The sequence below is a fragment of the Aptenodytes patagonicus genome, chromosome 4 (assembly GCF_965638725.1).
Source record: "Aptenodytes patagonicus chromosome 4, bAptPat1.pri.cur, whole genome shotgun sequence".
In the NCBI taxonomy this organism is placed as follows: Eukaryota; Metazoa; Chordata; class Aves; order Sphenisciformes; family Spheniscidae; genus Aptenodytes; species Aptenodytes patagonicus.
The window spans coordinates 258841-276529 of NC_134952.1; positions in this window are offsets into that span (position 1 = coordinate 258841).

Consider the following 17689-nt stretch of genomic DNA (forward strand, 5'->3'; position numbering starts at 1 on the left):
CATCTATTTGGTGACCTTTTGCCAGGTCCAGGGAAGCAGAGTTCAGACCTTTCTCTTGTCCTGCCAGCCAGTAAAAAACTAGGACAACTGCTCGTTCAGAGGGCAAGCAGCACCTCGAGCTGCAGGCTGCCCTTGGCGGAGGTATTGTGGCTACCAAAGCACCTTTGCAACCTGCCCCATCCCAAAGCTCCTCTCTGGAGCTTTTCCCCCACTTTACGCAGGGGGAAGGGGTCCAGCTTCAGTTAGAAAGAGGACTGGGGTGACAGCAATGTGGGGTGCCAGTTTGGTACCCAGACACCGGGACATTTCTTAACTTGGGCTCACAACCCCAGTGGACACAACCACAATTAACTGGATGGTTTCAAAGCACAGGGCTGCGAGGCTTGGTCGCCCTCTCTGAGGTGGGTGATCGCTGCCCTGCTCTCCTGGGGAAGGTTTCCCTGGATTTTGGTCTCTCTTGGGGTGGCTGTGGATGGGCAGGATATTTCAGTGGTGGGTGGGGGACAAGAAATTGGGTTTTCCTGACTCTGAAGAAGAGGTCAGGGTGGGCCCTGTCCTCCCCGCTGGAGCAGACATGTACGTGGCAACAAAGATGCCTTTCCTGGAGAAGAAAGAAAAAAAGCAAAGAGGCAGAGAGGATTCCTGGTTGCACCAGAGGGAGCCCTTCCATTACAGATGAGGCAGAAATCAGGCTCAGGCTAGAGCTGGAGGCTAAACCCTATGTGGTGCCGCAGCCCCGGGCTCACCTTCCAGCTCTTTCCAGCCTGTGCTAACTGGGACAGGCAGAGCCCCCCCAGCCCCGTCCAGGGCTGTCAGTATTAACCAGCGCTTTACCAAGAGCTGGGCAGAGCAGCCTGGTACCAAGCTCCTGAAGACGCGGCAGCTCCTGATGTAATGTTATCCCCACCCCCAGCTTATACCCTGACTGGAAAATCCCTCCACCTCAGCCTGTTCAAGCATCTCCTCTCCATTTCCCTCCTCGAGACAGTTTCCACCCCAGTAGGACACTCTCAGTTTGCTTGCCATGCTGGAGGGAACACTGGAAAAAGGTTCGGAGGCTGATGGGAGAGAAGACCCCCTCCAGTTAACCCTGGAAAATATCCCCCCGGGGTGACAAATGGAGCCAAGAGGACTCCGATGCCCAATTTCCCATCCCCTGCTGAGATCTGGATGTGTGGCCATGCCTCGAAGATCCTGCATCAGGGCAGAGGACAGCCCACGTGTTCTGGACAGGAGGTTTGAGCGTGACCTTGTTGAATTCAGAGCCCTTTGTCCCCTCAGGGCTTCTCCAGGGGTTCCCTTTCTAGGCCCCACTGCACAGACAAGCAGATACTTTTACTTTGCAGAGGATACTCTTTTGCCTCCGAGGAGCTGAAGTGAAGACAGATCTAAAAAAGAAAGGAGAGAAGATGCCTATGCTCTACTTTGGGACCTGGACAAAGTGGGCTGGAGTCAATTTTCCCACATGCTCGAGCGTTGGGGACCATTTAATGGACTTTTCTAAGTGTTTTTCAAAGAGCAGCCTTGGGAGGGGAAGACAGGGGAGTTCCTGACCGGTCCCTCTTGTCTGCACTGCAGCGTGCCAGCCACCTCCTGACAGTCTTAGTGTAAGTTTAAGATGTGCCAAGCCCCCCAAGAAGGTTTGTTAAAGCACGTGTGGACCCGTCTCTCCCATCAGAGGAATCTTTTTCCTCTGTGATACTCAATTGCCTTCATCTTGAGACCATCCCAAGATCTGCTCTCCAGCCCTTGACTCATCCCTGTTGGTGCCTGAAAGCACCAACTACCCTTGTTTTAACGCCCTTCTCCTCCTGTTCCCTGTCCCAGTGTCCTTTCCCAGTCACTCCAAGTGTCCCAGTTTTTATTTTCCAAACCCTACTCCTCACCTACTTCATCCCTCCTCAGACCCAGCTGCCCTCCCTTGACCCGTTCATCCTTGGAAGCTGCAGCAGGAATGCTGGGAGCAGATGGTCTTTTCTGACCTTGGGAACCACATTGGCTGGCAGTGGGTCAGAGCAACCCCACCTGGGGAAGCCCTGCAAGCTGTGGTGGCCCTGATTTGGAGGGACATTGGCATTAAGCAGGAGTGAATGGAAGATTTATAGTCTGGCCATCCTGAACTAGGAGAGCAGAAAGTATCTATGAATGGGGTGAACCTGTCTTCAAGGTGTTTCCCTCCAGCTGGAATTTCTCAGGGAAACTGCTGAGAGATCTTCCTTTCCCTGGTGTGTAAGATAGCCTGTTTTTAGTGAATGTAATTTTCAGAAATAGCAGAACCACTTTTGCTGGAACTTGACTAGAAAAATGCTGCTTTGGGTAGACACGATGGGAAAAAGGTCAGACCAGAGAGCTCAAAAATGGCAGGTTCATAAACTATTGAAACAGGGACTTAAAAAGAGATGCGCCAACTCACCTCATTTAGATGGTAGTTCAATGTTTATAGCTCAGTTAAAACTCACCTCATCTGCTGTTTCACTGTCTTTCCACTGCCTACCTGCTCTCCGGCGGTGTCATCTTCCCTCCGACTGTCGCTGAATGTCATCGTAACTTGAGTCCTACATGCTGCCGCAGTTCACGCGTTTTTCACAGTGGGGCAGACTTTGTGCCTCGGTGCCACGACACAAATCTTTCCTCACCAAACCTGCCTAGGGAGGACCTCAGCGTGCCACAGGGTCTCCATCCTTGCTCTCTCCCCACCCCGGCTGTGTCAATGAAGGTGTTTGGATGGCCATGGTCTCAAGCCAGTCTAAGAAATGATGTAGTTTAAAAACAACCCTGCTAAAAGAAAGCAGATTTTTATTTTTTTAAGTGAAATTATTTGGTTAGGCAGTTTTGAATGAGGATGGGTTAAAATATGCACAGCAGGCTGAAGGCACTGCCTAAAAATCCCAGTTGAAAGTGGCCACCTCTCTGCACCGGCTCTGGGAAGAAAGACTCCAAGGGTGATTTGTCCTCTTCCAAAGAATCTGCTCTTCACTTGCTGTTGTTGGATCTGGCACCGCATAGAACCAGTGCAGACAGGCAGAGGATTTATGCCTATTTACCATCCTCCTGTAGAGGCAGGGGTGGTTGGGTGGATCAGGAGCTTCACAACCCCCTGTGTCGGCAGGAAGATATGCTGAAGATTCAGCCTCTGTCTCCTGGAGATCAACCCGTTCTCTTGCTGGTTGGGAAGATCTCTACACGTCACCATCTGACTGCGAACTGCATCCAAGGAGGGAGGAGAGTGAGGTGTTTTGGGGATTGTTGCTGGCTCTGAGACCAAAAAAATATTATCCATGGGGAAACATGCATTGAGAGATCTTCTGTCTGCTTTCTACTCATACCCGATTTGGTCTCCCCTTAAGACAAGTCACTTCATTCATAACTTGGGACTCCTAAAGGCAGACACTGGGGACTGGTCCACCTCAGGTCTACTTTGGAGCTTGGAGGAACCAGGTGAATTTATGTGATCTCTCCCCGTCCTGCCCCTATGAATTTGGAGTCACTCACCTTGTGGGATACAGCAGGCTTCATGCTCCTGCTGGCAATGGGATGGTGGAGTTGTGTGGCTTTGATATTATTGATAAATTGCATCGTGGTCCCTGGCTAAATGCTGCCATAAAAGAACAAAGAAATGCCCAATTTGCCACATCAATAGAGGGACACAGTCCTCCCCTCTGTGAAGAGCTAGCAGCTCCCTGCCAACAGGAGCAGAAGCCTTGCTGGCCAGTGTGTGCATGCACTGTGGGACTGGGAGCTCTGAACCCCAGACATATGGTTTAAATATTCTAATAGATGTGGTAATCCTTTTGGTTTCCAAATAATGTTATGGTTGAGTCGATTTATGGTAACGCTATCTTAAGCAATGAGGGCAATAAAAAGAGTTTTAAATGTGAAGAATTTTTTTCTTCTTGCTTTTTTTAAAATAGGGACTTTTTTCTTTTTTTTTTAAACAGCCTTTTCTTTGTGCTCTGTTTAAAGCTGTCAAGAGTGGAGATCCTGCCAAAGCTACTCGGTGCTTGTGAAGCAGACACACACCTAGCTGGTAAATGGGCCTTCCTGGAGCCAAGTGGTGTCCCCATCCCCATCGTGGCCCACCATCCTGGTGACTCAATCCCTGCTGGAGGACAAGTTCGATATTTTTGCCCTTATTTATTTGCTTTTATCTCGGGGCGGAGTGGGAAACTTGTGGCCCATACAGTGTTCTCCACTGGCTTGAACAGTTGCCTGGCTTGTTGCCTGTTACCATCTCCCCCCTCCTAAAGCTTTTCTCTCTGGAGAAGGTCTCAGGATGGATTTGTGTCCTGAACTCTGCAGTCCCCTCCTGTCACAAGACCAGAGATTAGCTCAGCTGTGATGGAGGGCCTCTCGAGGAGACAAGTGGCCTCATCTTGGTCTGGCTGAATGCCTGGACACCCCTAGTCCGAGGTTCCCTCCCAGCCTGTGTGGATCTGGTATGTTGAAATCCAGTCTTGGAGGTGGGACTTCACCCCAGGCTCTGACTGCAAGGGACAAGCAGATTTTCTGCCTTGCTGCTCTTCTTTCCCTGGCAGCTTGGGACATGAATTCAGTTCTACCCAGAGGGCCTGGAGGGGTGGTCATGCCAGCTCTACCCAAGGCTTCAGCTTCTCTGGCTGCGTGGCTTTGAAAAAGCTTTGAAGAAGAGACCTGAGCCTCGACCGCTCAGACATCTCCATAGCTGTGCACCAGATGTTGGACACAGCAGCAGCCCAAAGAGACCAGAAGGAAACTCTCACGCTGCCATGAGCAGGGAAAGCTCTCCATGCGTTCCCCAGCTCGGAGGAGGACAATGATCTCATTTTTTGGGTCGGGTCCCACCTGTTTTGTTTTGTCTACAGCTTTAGAGAAGAACCAGTAAAAATTGGATGCCTGAAATGCCCAGCATGTAGACTAGGGAAGGATCTGTCCCAATCCACCAGAGACAGTGACTCCAGATTTGCACCACGAGACCCACCTCAGCTGCAAAGGCACTGCAGCAATTTTCAGGCCAATCTACTGATACATGAGCCTTCTAGACCACTTTGAAAAAGTAGCTCTTTAAACAAAAGCCCTTTTAGTCTTCATTATGGAGTCAAAGGCTGCTTTCACGTAAGGCTAGGGTAGGTCAGATTTCATTTGCTTGGAGATAAATGGCTTTGTCAGCAAACATCTTTTGTGGATTTTTTTTTTTTAAATTTGAATTATTGGATTTCCTGGGAATTCTCAGCAAGTAAAAAGGTAAAGAAGTGAAGCTATATACAAGAAAGCTGTTTCAGTGAACATTATTGCCCAAATTAGAGAATTCTAACCTTAACAGGACTTAAAGAAAATTCTCTTTATCTGTGAACGATAATAAAAAGTTTGGTCTGATAATAAAAAGTTGCTAATTTTTTTGCCAGATCCACTCTGAAATCATTCATAATACATGTGAAATGGAATTTAGTTCAAGATTTTAACAGAAAAAATTGGGATACACAAAGAGATCTCAGATTGGACCCAGCGTGGAGCTGGGTGTTGTGGTTTAACCCGGCAGGCAGCTGAACACCACGCAGCTGTTTGCTCACTGCCCCCCCTGCAGTGGGATGGGGGAGAGAATCGGAATTAAAAAAAGGTAAAATTCGTGGGTTGAGATAACGACAGTTTAATAGGACAGAAAAGGAAGGGAAAAGGAAGGGAAAATAATAATAATAATAATAATGATGATAAAAGAATATACAAAATAAGCGATGCAAAGTGCAATTGCTCACCACCCGCCGACCGATGCCCAGCCAGTTCCCAAGCAGCGGTCGCTGCCCCCCAACCAACTCCCCCCAGTTTATATACTGAGCACGACGTCATATGGTATGGAATAGCCCTTTGGGCAGTTTGGGTCGGCTGTCCTGGCTGTGCCCCCTCCCAGCTTCTCGCTGGCAGGGCATGGGAAGCTGAAAAGTCTTTGACTAGTGTAAGCACTGCTCAGCAACAACTAAAACATCGCTGTGTTATCAACATTGTTCTGGTCCTAAATCCAAAACACAGCTCTGTACCAGCTACTAGGAAGGAAATTAACTCTGTCCCAGATGAAACCAGGACACTGGGAAAGGTAAGTAACAGTATAGCCTCATGCCATGTCCATAAGTAAGCTGACAATTTAGAAAACAATCATGAAATATTAATCATAAGGCTCCCCATCTTCTGTACTTAGACAAGGCACAAGCTTGAATTTTTACCGTACAAAATTATAAAGCTTTTGGCTTGGCATCTATGGGTGGCTGAAACAACACTGGCTCCTTTTCAGAGATCCTTTGCTGCAGGGAAGGACAAGCTTTGGGCATGATGAATTGTTCTCCATGCCTTCCTGAAGGCGTTGGTCTCCAGAAGTCCTCTGAAGTTGTAAGGCATGTGGCTTTCAGCTCACCTGCAAAGCTACAGAGCCTGTTGATTGCGAGGGTTAAACATCACTTCTTTATGGCACTGTCCCCTTGCACTTATATAGGTTGTAGAGAAGCAAGAGGCGTGTGGAGAAGAAAATGTGTGACCTGATCATGAAAAATTTATTCACGGTGGCAGCTGAAGCAGAGCAAACTTTGTTCGAGCCTGCTGTAGCACATCTCACGCAAGGACGCACTCCAGGAGAGATGGCTCCAGGTTTCTTCTGCTCCCAGCCTGCCTGTCCAGCTCAGTCATTCTGGGAAAAGTTCGTGGCAGCAGAGAGAGGGAAAGGGTTCATTCTCCCAGGCTGCAGCTAAAAGCTGCTAACGGCATCTCAGCCTTGTCTACAGGCCCAACTGTTAGCAACTCCCTCAGGGACCCTGCATGGAAAGTTCTCTCCAGAAGGTAAAGGAATAGACATGCAGGACCCCACCTGCTTTTCTGGTCGCCTGTTTGCCAGCTCCCATGCATGGCTTTTGGCTCTATTTTTTTTTTTTTTTTTTTATTACGCCAGAAGCTTCTGGAGTGCAAAGAACAGGGAGTTCCTTGGAGCTGGAAGAAAAAAAAAAAAGCCAAAAAACCCCCCCCTCAGCTGAACGTTGTCAGCAAGTTGCTTTTTGTCTGCGAGCCTTGCCACCTCCAGCTGTTTTCTCAGCAGCCCCTACAGAGATTTGGCCTCTTTGCCACTTCTTGGGCAGCCAACCTCCGCGGAGAACCTGCAATGCTGCAGGAAAAGAGAGGCTGGCCTGGAAGGGGCCATACTCTTCCCCCAAGTCAGCATGAAACAAAATGTTGCTAGGGGAAGGAATGAGGGGTGCGTGCCATATTTCCAATGAGACGTGAAACCAAAGCCCTGACCCCCTTCCCCGCTCCCGTGGAGCTCTTTGCCAGAGTCTGTGGGTGAGCCTGGTCTCCTTTCCAAAATGAAAATAGGTATTTATCCTCCAAGCACCAAATTCCCCTTGCAGATGCAACTGGATCTAGGATTTCTTTTCACTGTCTCAGCTGCTGCTAAGCAGAAGGCATCTCCCAGTGCAGGTTAATCACGGGATTCCCAAGGTACTGTGTCTTGGAGGAAGGGCGGTCTATCTGTCTAACAGTCCTTGAAACATTTTTCCTTTCTCCCTTCCAAGATTAAACCTCTCCTGTAGATGCACAGTGCCAAACACTGCTTGAGTACACCTTCCACGTCTCCTTCCCAGGGGCTCATCATTTTCCTGGGACCGTTTCCCCGTGCACGCGCTGGAGCTGGCAGAGATATCTGCACCGCACATCATGGCTCACGGTGCGAGCTTATTGGGATGGGGGACAGCAACGGGCCACCGAAACGGTGAGTCCATTAACTAGTGGTCTGCCATCCCTACTCCTGGCCCTCTTCACACGTACACAAGTGCATTGCTTGGCCAGCGAGCAAGTGAATGGCTGGATAAAAGCGAGCTTCAGCGGGAGAGGATGAGTCTTGGTCTGATGCAATGCTTCCTCGTGGTTCGTAGGAGTGCTGTCACACCGACGGTGCATGCTCAGGGTGTGGTGACATTACGAAACGGAGCACAAGCAGAGACTCGTGCTGCTGCCAGCTGAGGATGGGAAGCAGCAGCAGGGCTTATTAGAGGCAGGTTTCTAACAGGAGAGGCAGGCAGCGTGCCAGGCACACACGGCCCTGCCAGCTCGTTAACATGGTATAGACATGCCCTCCGAGCCAGAGAGAGCCCCGTGGATTGCAGCAGCCCCGGGAGGGTTGATACCTTGGTTAAGGTAGGAAAGTAGGGCAGCAAGGAGAGAGAAGGGACTTTCTTCAGGAGACCACATTTTTCCCTTATTTCACATCAGGTGGCTAGCTCGACGATGAAGCAACGCAGAACTTGGTGTGAGGTTTTAATTTCTTTGTTCCTGATGAAACTCAGGCTGGCTGCACAACCAATACCCACCCCAGAAGCAAGAGGCTTCTCCAAGAAAATACTCAGTTTCAGTCCATCCTGCCTGGAAGCTCAAGCAGCTGCCGAGAATAAAATAAAACGATACTACGGTGTGATACGAGGCTGGAAATCAGGGGTGCTGGCCAAGACTGAGAAAAACTGGCCTGAAGAAGTAGTAAAAACAGTACAGATTCCAGCAGGCTCTATCCAAAAGGCAAGCTCTTTAATAGACTGCCTGCGTATGGTATCAGCTGGAAAGAGATCCAAGGCTGGATGCTGGACAGTGGTGAGTCCGTAGGTGGGCCATGGCTCAGTCCTTGATTGCTAATTGGCTGGATTATCATCTTTCCCCAGCTCCTTGCTGCCACATCTGTTTGGCTGGGAAGCCTCCAGGCTATGCGAGCGGTACCTGTTCTGCGAGGTTCAGGGGAATGGGTAAGGATGGGTAGCAGGGCAGGGGGGGTAACGGGGAGGCGGTGCCCACATCACCCCCACCGAACGGGGAATGAGAGAGGGATTGGTCTCCAGCCTCCACAGCAAGCAGAGCCTGGCTGCTACCATGCCCACAGGAAGGTGTTGAGGCTGCCAAAGGGTCAAACCAGTTATGGCCGGCACAGAGCCATTCTTATCAGAAATGGGTGTTCTGGAGGGGGTATTTCTTTCCATTCCCATCCATTTCCATCCCCAGATGGAAAAGGAGATACCTTTTCCTCCATTACCACATTGCCAGCAGCTCTCCTGGTATGCCACTGCGGCCAGATGCTTCTCCTCCAAGTGGCCTGGGGCTCTTCTCTAGTCCTGGAAATATTATTGAGGTCTAGATGATGCTGTTGCACTTTCTCCTACCAGTGGCTGAACAGAAATAGCGAGTCTCACGTCGGAGAGGGATGAATGATGAAACTGAGACTTCTTTGTCTCTCCTCATATGCTCCTGCCCTGGGCTATCACACAAGCTATTCATTCCGCCATAGGCTATTTTGCTCATACTTATTACTCGGCGTTACAGGAATTTACTCATCTGTTTTAATCCCCTTTTTGGGGAAAGCAAGCCAGGTTAGAGCATTTCACTGCGCTCTAGTTAAACAACTGCTGGCGGACTGCTGTTCCTTGATATAAAGCTTTTAATGAAAGATTGTAGTTTTTGCAGGAAATCTAGTAACAAGCAGTAGCAGATATTTCAAGACCATCTTCTTTGGATTCATTTCTACCTTGTACTGGTGCCATTTCTGTATTGGAACAGGCCAGCGTTCGTTATTACGGAAGAAATTCATTTCATTTGTGGATCTGGGAGTCAGAGAAGAACCCAATCTTCCTGCTGAGGGGAATCGTAAAATCCTGCCTGGACTGTATATATTTCTGAACTGTGCCTGACCCCTGGCGTGCTCCCTTCACAGTGTGGAAAGGAAAAAGAATTAAAAAGGAGAAACAAAGATTGACTCCAACAGGGACAATGTTATTCATTTTCTTTTGTTTTTACACAGCAGAACCAAAAATAGAGTTTTTATCCATGTAAAACATTTATTGAAAGCTTGAGATTTCTCATCCTTCAGGTCTGGCTCAGAGTGAGAAATCAAGGAGTTGTTTTTTTTCTTTCTTTTTGTTTTTTTTCCCCACATCTGTCAAAGAAATTAAATGAGTTGATAAAAAACATATTCATAGGTTTACCTGCCTTTGAAAGCCACCCAGCTGGCCAGGCTGTATGTTACTCACTAACACCTAGAATTTCAGCATCTAAAGTAATTTCTAGTCTCTCTTGCTTATCACTTTTTTTTTTTTTTAAATGCCAGATGAAATGCTTGGTATTTTTGGGAACAATTCAGGTTATTTATTGGGTTCACAGAGAAACAGGGGGGTGAATGGGAGCTTGATTGAGGGCAGAGGAATTCCTGGAACTTGGACGAGGCAGGAGGAAAGTCAGCAGATTTATCTCCTTGGAAAGGGCCATGCCGAGGTATTGCAGATGCTGGAGCTGTCCAAACGCCACACGGTAGCGTCTGAGTCGAACCTCTGGGGAGGTCTCCACGCTGCACACAGCCTTTCCAAACAGCAGCCGAGAGACCTCTGGCGTGGTGACCGGGCAAGGAAAACCTGCTGGCTTTCTGCGATCGCCGTCCCACTCTGTGTTCCACCTGATCGAGCACAAGGTACTTGGGAACAGATCTGGGGACATGGATGGACTCCAGGGATCACCAGAGGAACGTGTCCTACCTGTGAAGTTCCCTCTGGAGTAATCTCCTGAAGGAAGTAAGCAGAAATCTAACTCACTTCCCTGCACATCACGGTCTTTGCTAGTTGAAATACTAACTTATGGGTGGAGAAGTTACCTGAGACAGCTCGGGAATCTTTCTGCTGCAATACAACTCTTTTTTTACCATTTCAGCCCTGCCACTTTGCTTCCCGAATGCCCGTGGGTTCACTGCTCTCACTGAGTGACTCCCCTGGCACCACGATCTTCCCACATGCATGATCCCTCCTTAAAGTCCAGCAAAAGTTAGGCACCAAGGTGGACTGATTTGAATAGGTAACGCTTTCCAGAAAGATCCCTAAATTTTTAACCTGGGATCTTCTGGGCTAAAGACATGAAGCTGAGCTATTAACCACTCACAAAACTCCTTTAACACAGGCTGCTTACAGACTTTATCTTTTCAATTGCATCACCTACCCACGGGCTGCTTTTCGAGGAGAGCTGAGGAAGTCAGTGGGAGGACTTCAAGCACCGTAAGAGGCCCCTTCACTCTGCTCTTCTAGCTGTAATTGCTGCCTCTCTCATCTAGCACTGCCTCATCTCTGCCCAACTCCTGCTCCTCCATCAAGCCCCGCATCCTTTCAGCTGTGATCTCTTCGCCCCTTTCAGCTCATTTGGTCATTGATTCTCTCCACTACCCTCAGGCTTTTTTCTGGCTCTCCTGGGGCAGAGTCCCTCTCTTTCACCTTGACTCAGCCAGACTCACCCAACATTGAATGACTCCTTCACTCCTGTCCCCATCCTCCTGCAGGAAGCTCCACGGCTGCCCAGGCACATGCTGACCCCCTCCTTCGCTGCTGTTACCTCCTGCCTTTCACAACGCCAAATCACCGCCTCTGATTCCCTCCTAATCTTGCACTAAGAGTCCATTTTTAGGGACCAGATCCCGTGTCCCTTCCAACCCACTACTCACTGCCATTTAAGCATCATCCCATTCTGCTGACACTAGCAGCCAAGTAGCAGGGGTTTGGAAGAAGGGCAGGTAGAGATGGCTTCAGAATTAAATAGTCTTTTAGTACCACTATCACAGTATTTTTTTTTTCTCTTTTATTCCCTACAGAGGTAAAGGCAGGTTGGTCCAAAATGGAGTGCCAAGCATTTTTAGTGCACTGCAATGGACAACGGCGTTTTATTTGTATTTCATGTTAATTTCTGTGTCCTCACCCCATGCCCCTGCTCCACACCTCCCAGAAGAGCTTCAAGGTCTCGTTCTTGTTCTAGAAACATCTGGTCCCTCCTTCACCTCAGCAAACACAATCCCTGGAACAGAATATAGCTCTCCTTTGACACCATTGCAGAAGGATACTTTATATTTCAACCTTTTGCTTCAACCCTGGGTGAAAACAAGTGGGAAACCCCTGGGATTTCCAGTTGGAAGGAGAATCTCTCTCAGCAGCCCCAGGCAGGACTGAGCCCTGCTCTGCTTGTGTACATCTCTGGCAACGCGGGCTCCAGCTGAGGGCACGTAATGGATGCCGTGGGCTGACCTACCTTTGTGTTCAACTTCCACTAGTGCTATCTGAGCACCCAAGCGGTATTAAAAGTGTGTTAGGATGGGGAAGGGGGTCTCTGAGAGCAATCTTACATCAGCTAAATGGTGATAATTTTAAAGATCATCAAAATACTAGCATCTCTGAGAAACAAAGGGGTAGAGCAGAAAAAAACAGCATACAGAGGGAAGAGAGATGAACTCTCTTCAGCAGCTGAACTCTATGAATGCCTGATGCTCCCAGAGGTGATTGGAAATGGGGAGGCGGGGAGGTTATATAAGGTAGGGCTGATCATTATAGCTTTTAAAGAAGGGTGAGTGCTGGGAGGGAGGTAGTGGAAGAGCTCTGAGGAGTGGTAGAGCGGTAAGAGCTTTTTCTTCTGGCTGGTTCACCTTGGTTCTTGGGGCAATAGGTTGTTGATGGGGTTTTAAGCCTTAGCTACTCTACAAAGGTGCAATGAGAAGGTGTCCCTAACACTCTCTATTGAGTAAATGTCTATGGTGTTTTTCTTAGGGGTGTGTGTCTACTTTCTGGCTGTCTAGAGTTGAATCGTACGCTGAATCTCTTTTGCAGGAGAGGCTACTCGTGCCTGATGGTGATAACTGGTGGGTTGCAGTAGCAAGGGGACCCAGCTGCCCTACCGTATACCAGTGACTCCCAAGGTCTTGTATGTGCAGGCCTTGCTGTTCCTGCTTTCCTTCCCCTATTTGTTATTGCCCACCTTTGTCAGTCCCTAGTCCCTGGAATCTGATTTCTTTGCTGCTGCTATGCTGTGACACAGCTTCCTTGGTTGCCTTCTCCTTTTCTTGTTGTCTGCCCCCCTTCCTCCTCCTCACTGCAGCTCTGGGTCCTGCAGGGAGTGTGAGCTATATCGGCTCACTGTAGCTCGTGCTTTGCTCATTGCCCTCTCACCATGTCATGCTTTGGCAGTGAGAGTGGCTTCTCAGGTCATACAAGTCCACACGGTCTTGTCCAAGCTCTGACCATGGAAGGTGATGGGAGAGGCAGCTATTCCACATGTCTGAGTGACACCGTTACGGTGGTCAGCATCCAGCTCCTTAAACATGTCAACACACCTTCATGCAGACATTGTGGGGATGGTGTGTGTGAAGAAATGGTCTGCTGTGGATGAAATTACCTCCTGTGGAAGAATAGGCAGATGTCTCACAGCTCTTGCACAGAGGCAGATATTACTTATGACTTGTGCTGCACCCCCTGGTGCCAGTGGGTTTCCCTTTCGTCCTCAGGACTAGGGGAAGCCTGGGGAAGTTCCCAGTGTGACTTTTGGGTAAAAACTTTCTGACCTACCTTAAGAGGCCTGGAGAAAAGTTGAATTTAGCTCTACTGCCTTAGGTCAAAGCTAGCTAATCTATTGAATAGCTGAATCCTAATAAAAGTATGTTGGAGTCATCAATCAGTAACTTAATAAAATGAAATAATTTCTCTATTAAATTGAGCTCAAATTTATTAAGGTTATTATCCTAAATGAAGAGGATGAATATTGGAAACATACTTTTGAGGTCTATAACTGCTCTCAGTCCATTGTTAAAATACTGTTCAAAATGTAAGTAACTGCCAGCGTATTCAATTATCAGAAACAATGACCTGCCAGGAGAACAGTGCGAATGACAGAGCTTATTTTTTGGCCTGGTGAGGAACAAGAAGAAATATGAAGTACCTTTTAAGGCTGACCTACAGGGCAAGTCTTCCCTCTGTTGAAGAATTGTTTTCCCCCCTCACCCCTCCCATCATCAGATGTTAAGGGTTTTTTGAAAGACTCTAACCCATTTAGGTTAAATAGAAGAAAAAGATCTGCCTAAACATTTTATGTGAATGTGACAAAATGAAACACTTTGTCTTCCTATATATATTAATGTGCTCAAACAATTCAGGACTGGTCCTTCTAACTTGGCTCTGCATACTTGGCAAAGGATGCACTTGAAACTCTTTTTTCAAGCTGCTGTGACCCAACTAAGACAACATGGCTGTGCTGCTGTGATCCCATTTCATGTATGAGGTAAGTACGGTCAGGAGCGTGCCTCTTGGCAGGCACAAATCAGTTGGGGAAATTACAGTTTCCTTTTGAGTGTTAGTGCTGCTGTAGCACACATCCAGAACCAGAACTGGGAATTGGAGTCTCTGTGCTGGTGATATTCAGGTCTGTAATGAAGAAATAGCTCCTGCCCCAGGAAGCTTATGGTTTTGATGTTCCACCCTGTGTTTGGGAACTGGGATGACTGGGTTTAATCTCTGAGCTGAGAAATGCTTTGTGTCTGGGTCTCCCACGGTTTCAAAAGGAGTGCTGGCTCCTGCTCTCCTTTGGACACCAGACAGCACCAACTCTTGGTGTTGTGAGAACTTTATCCCAGTATAGCTTTTGGGTGAACCTCACTAGTGCAAGCTGGGCTCAGGTGTCTGTAGATAAACCCTTGTGTTGGTGTTTGAGTCACCCATTCTCAGGGCTTGAATGTACCTTCAGGAGTCCAGACTCCTGTGGGGTTACTGGAAAGAGGCAAAGCCTCTCACTGAGCCCCCCTGGGTTATTCTCCAGAAATGCTGGCTCCTGATTAGACTTCTGTCTAACATGGGTCCTGATAACAAGTTATGTAGTGTGACTAAATCATTGCTGTTTAAGACTATGCAGTGTGACTCAAGTGGGACTTCATTGCTCTGCGGGATTTGCCTGTTAATTAAAGCTTGGTAATGAATTGATGTGCAAGATAGAGACCATATCTTCTTCTGAGGGCTGTAACAATACTGTCTGTTTGGAAGTGTCAGGGTGATGTGGATTTCATTTTAAGCTAGTCTTGCCCTTCAGTTCAAGCAGCAGCCAGTTACAGCAGAGTCCTGACTACAGATCAGACACTCCAAGACTGGGTGGAAATGGTCTGTAGAAGTGGGCACACCTGCATGCGTGGAGTTGGATCCTGTGCTGGAGGTACAAGATGATGTAGTAGCTACTGTGCTTCTCAGCCATCTGCTGCAACTTACTCCTGTCAGGCATTTTCTTCAGTCCTGTTTATCTACAGACTGTTTTCCCAGGTCAGACTGAATTTCCCAGGAAGGATCATGCCCTTCTCATGACAGGATTGTCTCCCTTTTGGAGACTCTCTTCACATGACGAATTTTGGGAGATGGAGTCACTACTCAGTTGACTGGCTAAGAAAAACACTCAGAAGTTGGCAGTGGTGGGTAGCTGGTTCAAAGCATTTTAAAGTTTTGTTTTTAAAAAGTCAATACTTCTTATGGAAAATAGAACCTTAACCTAAACAAAGATTAATTTTTTTTATAGTGAAAACCCAGCTTTCTCATACAAAGGTCTGATGGAAAACCAGCCAGTAGGCCACAGTGAAACAGCCTCAAGACAGAACATGACATACTGCAAAGCAGGAAAGCTGAACCCTTCCCTGTGCCCCTGTCAGGTGGTGATGCATGGAGCGGTGAGGGCACAGGCTCCGTCCATGGTGGAGCTGGTGGAAACCATCACAGTGAGGGAGGGGGAAGAACGTGATAACAGCTTCTCTGTCTTCAGGTGGTCCAAACCTGCTCAACATTAAAGGGGTAATTTTGGGAATTAACCTGTTCTAGTTTTTAAGGGTGACTTAATAACCATGTGCAGCCAGGGCTTGGGTGACTCCAGGGGCTGCAGATGTTCCCTCTCCACCACAGTCCATTTTCCACTACAGAGAAGAGGCACCTAAGGCTTGGTTTATTGCTGCAATGTATATACATAAACCAAACCAATTTTAATTAAGAGCACTGCAAAAAGTGCTGAAGTTCAGGAAATTTAAAGATTAAGGCCAAGGGTTTGTTTTCACATGTTCTTAAAATGAACATATTGGACTATTCTTAGAAGCAATTTCCCTTTCAAAAGCAAAAAGATATTTATTAGAAGGTGATTAAATCTTTCCCTGATACACTGATTTCATTCCAGTTTTGTTAGGAACAGGTTAAGCACTCTTTACCTATGAACTTGAGGATTAGGGAAGATGCACAGCAAAAGGCTTCTAACCTGCTAGTTGCCCATGGGCAATGAGTGATTTTTCTTTTTTCCTTAGGAAATGAACCCATGCTTCAAAGACATGTTCAGCAAATAGTCCAGTTGAAAAAATAATCTGCCTTTCCACTCTGGGCAGCAAGCAAGTTTGCAGCTAGCTTTCCTATAATCAAAATTCTCATGCAATTTGAATTGGTTCATTTTTTATTACAAAAAAAGGTTTGGGCTGTAAGTTAACATAGTGATTAAGCCAGGGCCACTGCCAGAAGAAGCCACTGCCTGCTCTGGCTGCTTGTTCCTTTTTAATGGCACAAATATCTGACACTGGACGGTAAACGAGACTGGGGAACTGGCCTGAGATGAAACTGGTCCTGCGAATACACTTGGAGGTGGTGGGAAAACAGAACTAGCCTTTCTGTGGCAGCGCTGCCCAGTTGACTTAAACCATATATGAAGCTGTGTAAGACTTTTGCTACCTGCTGAGGAGAACTATGTGCCCAACTTCCACTTAGTCATAAGGAATGCTAGAGACAAATTAGGTGCTTTTGAGTGTCTGCTGTCAGCTGTTACAATTCTTCCTTTCTGGACCAAGTCTGATGTATCTGACCTGATCCCTGCCCCATTCCCACCACGTGCTCCTGGTTGCCTCCTTTGTGTTGGCCCTGGTGCTTGACTTGCCTTTGAGCTGCCTTAGTGCCAAGCTGGAGAAAAATAGCCTAGCAGAGAAGCAAACGGCTGTGAGCTTAGCTGTGCTGTTCAACTGCACGCTCAAAAGAAGATTGGTGGGGTACATGTTCATGGCTGGAAACTCAAAAAGTGATGTCCTGAAGCCTGAGACAGCACTGGCTTGGATCAGCTGGTGACTTGGTCCTCATGTTTCATTGTTTGCCTTATTTCTTCATCATTCTGATAAGCATCTTGGAGCAATCTCTTAGTGCGGCATCAACTCCAGGGCCTCTTTTGGTCATGGCTGTAAATGACAAACCCAGAGCTGAGCTGGTGCTAAATGGAGCGTGTGTGCGCGAATGCACTGCTTTTCTCCTTACCCCAAGCCAGGGCTGAACAGTTATTTTAAAGCATTTTGTGAACTTTTAACTGGAAGGGATGTGAAACTGTTTCAGTCTCAGCTGAACCCAAACCAAGACAACCAGAAGATGTACTAGTTCAAATCCCAGGGGACAAATACTAACAGTTATAAATGTTTGCTTAAAATTCATGGCTGCTGTCAACATGCTCACCAGATAATTTCAAAGGGGATATGTGTGAAATGAATGGACAGAGCCAGTGCAAACTTCCTGCCGTTAAAATTCAAATGCCTATTTGGAGCCCCCTTGCCCCTACAGTATTTTATCAATTCAAAAGGTCAGGAACTGCAACCTAGGATTTGAGCCAAAGTTATGGTTGTCTTCCTTGCTCTTGTAAAAAGGCTTTATTCAGAGATGGATAAAGTAAGTCAGCCTGAGAATGAGTCTGTTTCCCAGTGGAAGTTTGTGTCCTTGAGCGCTGTGGACCCAGGATGTACCAGTGGACTGACGCATGCTGTCTTCTAGGTTAACTGATCTCTTTTTATCCTAAAGATACGCTGGGTCTTAGGTCTGCATTTGAACTACCAGTGAGAGATCACGACGTGTATGAGAGGTGGAATCAA